Source organism: Coptis chinensis, chromosome 4 (genome assembly GCF_015680905.1).
Source record: "Coptis chinensis isolate HL-2020 chromosome 4, ASM1568090v1, whole genome shotgun sequence".
NCBI classification, from domain to species: Eukaryota; Viridiplantae; Streptophyta; class Magnoliopsida; order Ranunculales; family Ranunculaceae; genus Coptis; species Coptis chinensis.
Window position 1 is genome coordinate 70,809,871 of NC_141459.1, and position 8,272 is coordinate 70,818,142.

The following is an 8,272-nucleotide window of genomic DNA, read 5'->3' on the forward strand; positions in this document are numbered from 1 at the left end:
AAGTCTGAACATGTTAACTATGCCCAAGATGAGGTCCAGGAGAGAGAAACCATACTGTTAGCTTGCAATGCTTCGGAAAAAGAACATCAAGGCACATGGTATCTAGACATTGGGTGTAGCAACCATATGTGTGGATGGAAGGAGTTGTTTTCTCACTTAGATGGCTCAGTATGCAGTGAAGTAAATTTTGGAAAAAAAGCAAAAGTTTCCATCATGGGCAAAGGTACAGTTCTCATTCGAATGAAGGATGGTTCACATGAGCATATTTATGATGTCTATTTTGTTCCTATCTTACACTGGAATTTGCTAAGTTTGGGCCAACTTTAAGAAAAAGGTCTTAAAATTAGCATTGACAAAGGTGTTTGCAGTATTGAGAATCAGAAAAATGAGCTTGTTGCAATGGAGAAGATGACCAAAAATCACATGTTCCCTCTACCTTTATAGACTAAAGTGGCATGTTCTTTTAGTGCTCCTGTTATGGATAACATTTGGTTAGGGAATTTTCGTTTCAGCCACTTGAATTTTCATGGTTTACGGTTGTTGGCAAATAAAGAAATGGTTATAGGGCTACCTTTTGTTGGAAAGATTTAATTGGTTGTGTGAAGGCTGTATTCTTGGCGAGTAGTATAGTGACTCTTTTCCAATAGGGAAGTCACGATGAGCAACGCAGAAACGAAGTTAGAATTGGAAAGAGGTCTATATGTATTAGAAAATTAGGTCCAAAAACCCATGTTTTGAGATGTTTCTAGAGCTCATTGTAACTCATATATAAGGAGCACTTCAGTGTCAGTTGTAAAAGAGAATTAATATTATTCTTGTCTCCAGAACTTGAGGCAAAGAGAAGTTAATAATAAAAGATTATGTTTTCACTAGACAAGTTTTAATAAATTGATCTCCCTAGTCTTATGTTCTTCTTTTCTTTTTCTTCGTGTTTTCCTTTTTGATGGAAGGCTAATCTTATCCTTTAAGGGAGGAGATGAAGTCGGTGTGTAGGGTTTGGTGATTCTTCTAGTTCGTGGTGTTCTCCAATTAGGTTAGTTCTTTATGTCTTTAGTTATTAGTCTCATTGCCCACACCAGGGGATGGAAGTATAGAATAAGGTTTGTGTTTTACAATATTAATATCATGCTAGTGTTCTTTACTTTTCCTCTAGTAGTGTACTTTTCTAAAATTAGGGAAGTATTCTTTGTGTTGCTCTAGAAGGGGTAGCTTAGGGAGTGGTTGCCTAGGGGAAGTATTCTTTGTGTTTGTCTTAAGTGGTGATTCATTAAATGGCTGCCTAATTAGGAAGTACTCCTTGATGTTGCTCTGGGTAATACATTGAATGGTTGCCCGAGCTTACATAAAAGGAAAAGAGATATTAATAACATAAACATATAAGAACAATCTTAAGTAGAAATATTTGTTAATGATGTTCCGTCCAAGAGGGCATCAACACTCGCTTGATTGCCTAATTATAGTCTCCTTATGAGAACAACCATGAAGCAGAAGGTCGCGGATCAAAAGTATCGGTAGATTCAAATCTCTTGAATTCCTTCTCATATAATCAATCACTAGTTTAGTTTAGTTTAGTTTAGTTTATCTTAGTATTAGTAATTTAGAATCTCTGCAACCATTGTTTTTATCCTTCAAACCCCCTTTTGAATCTTGTCCTTATTCACAATATAACTTAAAAGTAAACAATATCCTACTCATCCTTTACTTATTGAGGGATAATTAGGTTTTAATCTTGCGTAGTTTTTGTCAACGACATACATCATCCATCACCATCATCCATAATCTCATCCCACATACCATTCTCAAACATAAAAATAACATATGTCAATTGGCACAGCTGCCATTTTAAGTTTGTTTTTGTTTAAGTTTTCTCTAAAGATTATAACTTTGGATCTTGAGGTAATTTTAGTCGCATCATCTATATTTTTAAGAAAGAGAAAAGCTTGAGGGACATCACGAAGACGAGATCTACCTTCCAAGTTAGTCAAATCTTCATTCTTTTCCATTTATTTAGTAAGTAGCATAGCATATTAGTTTAACAATATCTTAGCATAGTTTACTTTCATTCCATATTAGTTTAAATTGCATTTAGGAACCTTTTTACCAATTGAAGTTGCAAGCCAATATAGTGAAACATCAAACTCTAGTGTTTCTTGCTTGGATCTTGACAAACGGATTATCGTCTGTGGGACGTGGTATTTAAACAATCTTAGTGATTCACCATAATCCTAAAAGAGACAACTTTAGACATTTGAGCAAGATAATAGTTGCGAAGCCCAACCCAGTTGAAGAAAATTAGTTTTATATATATATAAAAAAAATAGAATAGTTGCATATTAGTTTAATTACATTCATATATAGTAGGATAGTTGTTCGCCATTTTTCACATAACATTTTCTAGTGTATGCCCCGTCGTTCCATTCGTCATTCGGTAAGAATACAATAGTAGACAAGGTCCAACAACCAACTCACAAGAATACTAGACGTGATTGATACAATGGCCGCACACGAAGATGGAGGTGTTTTGAATCCGAACAATGATGAAGTTATCCCACCCATGCACGCAAATCAGAAGAAGAAGCTGAGTGATTTATATTCACCAATCATTGGAGACCCACCCAGCAGTATTATTTTTCTAGAAATAGAAGCTAACCAGTTTGAACTTAGAGCATCAATAATCTCTATGCTCCCCAAGTTTAATGGTTTAGACAATGTTCAGCTGTATATTCACATGAATAAATTTCTATCAGCCGTGAGAACCTTTAAGAACCAGAATATCAAAGATGATAGTATCAAGTTGATTCTTTTTCCACTCTCACTTGAAAGTAAAACATCTAAATGGTTAACAACATAGCTGATCAATTCAATTAACAACTAGGAGAAGTTAATAACAAAGTTTGTGAACAAGTTCTACCCACCCCAGAAGACAGATGCCATGCAACAGGCCATCAACAATTTCAAAGAGAAAGTGACTGACTAATATTATCAAAGTTGGGAAAAGTTCAACAATCTACTAGTTTCATGTTTACATCATGGTTATGATAAGAGCACCCTGGCTCATTTTTTCCTTTGAGGAATTTCGACTATGAACAAGCAGATGATATAGTTAATGCATCAAGGCAAGTTTATTTCATTGGATGGAGAGGAAGCCTACAACTTTCTTGAGAATTTAGATGAAGAAACTCAACAATGGAGTACTAACAACGATGACGTAGCTAGAGTGGAGGGGGTGCCGAAGCAATTTGGTAACCAAGTTCGTGAAGACCCCGATCAAGTAATGTTATCAATTATGGCAAGTTTATCAACAAGCCTTAAAACTCTGAACAAGAAGTTTGATCAGTTTTCTATGAATCCTCCAAGAGCGAATACTTCCCAAGCTAAACCTCAGCCACCCAAGTCTTGCTATGTCATTTGTGAGCTATGTTCTGATGAAAGCTACACCACTGAAGAATGTTCGCACTATCTTGATACTAGTGCAGAGGCCTGCAGTATCAACTCTTTTGGAAGAAATAGCTAGTTCAATCAAAGACAGAATTATTGGAAGCCATAGAACACAAATCAGAGGAACTTTCCTCCTGGTTTCCAAAATCAGTCTAATCAGTTCCAGAATAACCAGTATCAGTTTCAAGACCACCATCAACAATACATAAATCAATAGTCTTAGCATAATCAACAATACCAAACCAACACAAATAGAGAGTTAGTACCAGATTTTAGGAGTGGATACACTGCTCCTACGCCTCAATTAAGCAAAACAGTTTTTCCACATATTGAAGAAGCTATCACCACCATTGTCAATGAGCTAAAACAAACAAATCAAAGAACCCATAAGTTGGAGAATAACTTTAGCTTCATTCAAGTCCAGATAGGGCAAATCGCTGCCGCCTTGATAGAGAGATCGAAAGGAGCATTACCAAGCCAGTCGGATCCAAATCCAAAAGGAATAGGTCTTGCCTTGCAAGTAAACAACCTGGAGATTACTCAGTCGAATAACCAAGTTAATGTTGTCACCACTCTGGGGTCAGGCAAGAAGGTTGATAACAAGATTGTCTATGAACCAGTAAAATATTCTATGGAGCATGAGGTAACTTATGTTCCCACCATCCCACCCAGTTTTGACATACTAGATATCTCTAATGTTGTGCCACATGCTGAAGAAACTGTCAAAACTAAAGAAGTTGAAAGAACTACTATGGAAGTCAGTAAGAAGAAGTCATCATGAGTGACTCCACCTATCACTCCATTATCTATTACCAAGCCAATTGAAGCTGAAAGAAGAGAACTTATATTAAAGAATCCACCAACACCGTTTCCTTCGAAGCTAGTGAATAACAAAAAGGAAGACCAATACTAGGAGATTTGCGATGTCTTTCAGGATTTACAGATTAATATCCCATTTCTGACCGCCATCAAGCAAGTTCCCTTGTATGCCAAATTCATGAAAGATCTAGAGAAAAAGAAGACCGACATTCCGAAAGAATCTTTTATCGCTCAAAGATGTTCATCGTTCCTACAGAATCTAGTGGTTGTGAAACTAAAAGATCTTAGAAGTCCCACTGTTAAATGCAGAATTGGAGATTCTTTGAAAGAACAAGCTTTATTAGATTTGGGTGCAAGTGTGAATCTTCAACCACATTTCGTATAAGAGAAGTTGGGCTTGAAGGATCTTAAATAGACTGATGTTACTTTACAGTTGGCAGATCGATCAGTTAAGATACCTAGAGGAATCATTGAAGACATCATAGTCAAGATCGAAGATTTCTATTATCCGATTGATTTCATATTACTCGACACAGAACTTACATCTGGTAGGCAGATACCAATCATTCTAGGTAGACCATTCTTGGCCACTGCCAATGCGCAATGCGCTCATCAACTGTCGAAATGGTAATATGACTTTATCCTTTGGTAATATGAAAGTTGAAACCAATATTTTCCACATGTTACAACAACCACATGAGGTTTGTGCTGTGAACGAGGTATGCATGATTGAAGCGTTAGCACAGGATCACCTGACTCATTCGTATCCTGCTAACAAATTATTGAAAGCTCTGACAGACTCAGACTGTGAGGAACTTAGTGTCCAGGCAATCAATGCAGTTTTGGATTCATCACCTAGTGTTGATGAGAGTACATTCAAAGCAAAGTTTAAATCGGTTATGCTAGATGGACTATCCAAAGAGCTTTAGAAGAAGCCGCCTAAGCTAGAATTGAAGCATTTACCATCTAAACTCAAATATGTTTTCTTAGGAGATTTAGGAACCTACCCAGTAGTCATTGCATCAGATTTGAGTCATCAGATTTGACTGAGGGGTAGGAATCCAAGTTAGTAACACTTTTAAAGGAATATAGGAAAGCAATAGGTTGGATAATTTATGACATCAAGGGGATCAGCCCTATGGTAGTTCAACACACCGAATTCATTTGGAAGAGGATTCCAAGATTTCTAAGCAACTGTAAAGAAGACTTAATCCAAATATGAAGGAAGTAGTCCGAGAATAGATTGTCAAACTTCTTGACGCCGACATTATCTACCCTATTTCTAATAGTCAATAAGTTAGTCCAGTTTAAGTTGTCCCAAAGAAATCAAGAACCACAATGGTTGAAAATGAAGACAATGAGTTAATTCCAACCAGGATTCAGACTGGATGGAAAGTTTGCATCGATTACAGGAAGTTGAATAGTGCATCGAGGAAAGATAATTTTCAATTACCTTTAATAGATCAGATGCTAGCTAGAGAGATTAGCTGGACAAGCATACTACTGCTTTCTTGATGGTTACTCAGGATATTTTCAAATCCATATTCACCCTGAGGACCACGAGAAGACCACATTTACATGTCTGTTCGGAACATTCGCCTATCGTCATATGCCTTTTGGTTTATGCAGTGCACCGCCCACTTGTCAATGATGCATGATGAGTATTTTTTATGACATAATGGAGAAATACGTGGAAGTTTTTATGGACGATTTTTCAGTTTTTGGATCATCTTTTGAGGATTGCCTACACCATCTCTCTTTAGTCCTTAAACGTTGTTGCGATACCAACTTAGTTCTAAACTGGGAAAAATGTCATTTCATGGTAAAGGAAGGGATAGTGCTTGGTTATCAAGTTTCAAAAGAAGGTATTCTAGTTGATCGAGTGAAGATTGATATTATAAAGGATCAACCCAAACTGAGAACTACCAAAGATATTCGTGCTTTCTGAGGTCACGAGGGATTCTACCATCGATTTATCAAGGGTTTCAGCATAATAGCAAGACCACTGTCACATCTTTTAGGGAAAGATGTTGTTTTTTATTTTGATGAATCATGTGTCGAAGCTTTTATGAAGTTGAAGGAAGCACTCATTTTAGCTCCGATCATTCGTGCACCAGATTGGAACCAGCCGTTTGAAATCATGTGTGATACATCTGATTATACTATAGGACCCGTTCTAGAACAAAGAGTTAAGAAAGCTCCGAACGCAATCTACTACACCCGCAAGACTTTCAATAAAGCTCATATTAATTATTCCACCACAAAGAAAGTGCTCTTGGTCGTCGTATATTCTCTTGACAAATTCCGTCAATATCTTATAGGTTCAAAGGTAATATACTGACCATGTTGCCTTGCATCATTTACTCGCTAAGCAGGATGCCAAGCCAAGACTGATCCGATGGATACTACTTTTACAAGAATTTGATTTGGAGATACGTGATAAAAAAGCAACAGAGAATGTCGTTGCTAATCATCTTTCAAGATTGCTAGTGGAGAATACGGAAGATAACTTACAAATATGTGAGACTTTTCTTGATGACCAATTGTTAAGTATATCAGAAGTACCATGGTACGGCCACATCGCAAATTATCTTGTGACCGACAAGGTACCATTGCATTGGAGCAAGCAAGAAAAAGAGGTATTCTTTTCGAAGTCCAGATATTATTTTAGGGATGATCCATACTTATTCAAGAAGTGTTCAAATCAGATCATTCGAAGATGCATCCCATAATCGGAGCAGGAATCCATTATATCATTTTGTCACGATCAGCCTTGTGGAGGACATTGTGGTCCCTAACGTACTGTAGACAAAGTATTACAAGATGGATTCTATTGGCCTACTCTTTTTAAAGATGCAAATGTTTATTGCAAAGCATGTCTGAGATGCCAAGTTTTGGGTAAGACCTTGAAAAGGTTCGAATGGCCTCAATAACCGATCTTTATATCAGAAATCTTTGATGCATGAAGTATATATATTTTATGGGACCATTTCCACTTTCTTTTGGTTACAACTACATTCTATTGGCTCTGGACCATGTTTCGAAGTGGATTGAAGCAGTTCCTACAAAGACCACCAATCATAAAGTCGTCATGGACTTTTTCAAGAAAAATGTTCTACCAAGTTTTGGAGCACCGAGAGCCATCATCAGTGATAATGGTTCTCACTTCTGTAACCATATATTTGGGAATCTTATAGCAAAGTATGGAGTAATCCACAAGCTAGCTTTGTCATATCATCCTCAAACAAATGGTCAAGAAGAAGTTTCGAATAGGAAAATCAAGAGTATTCTGGAGAAGACAGTCAATCCCTCAAGGAAAGACTGGTCTCTTCGACTCTAAGATGCACTATGGACGTACAGAACAATATTCAAAACACCCATAGAAATGTCATCCTATCATTTGGTAAATGGAAATGCGTGTCATCTACCTATTGATTTAGAACAAAAAGCTTATTGGGCTGTGAAAGAGATGAATTTTAGCCTAGATCAAGCAGGAGAGAGGAGGAAGCTTCATATCAGTTAATTAGAAGAGTTGAGAAGTGATGCTTATGATAAGTCAAGGATTTACAATTATAAGACTAAAATATTACATGACAAAAAAATGACTCTGAACCTGGACATAAGGTTCTGGTCTACAACTCTTGTCTAGAAATTTTTCCTAGAAGGTTGAGATCTAGACAGAGGGGTCCATTCATAGTGAGACATGTGACACCTTTTGGAGCAATTGAAGTAGATGAAGAGAAGGACTCGTTTCAAAGTCAACACTCATTAACTAAAGCCTTTTCTGGAGTTACCTACTAGAGATGTGCAAACAATTTTTCTCAAGGATCCGGTGTATCAAACCAATATTGAAGCGGAGAATTGGGGTAAGTTACCTACGTATCTTAAAGATTACATTATACTTCTTACTGAACCTGTTACTCTGTCTAGTTTAAGTTTCTTGCATGAGGAAGCCAAACGTCGTAAGCTTGACTCTTTAGGATCTCATTAGTATAATTGCCACCGATAGTCGGTC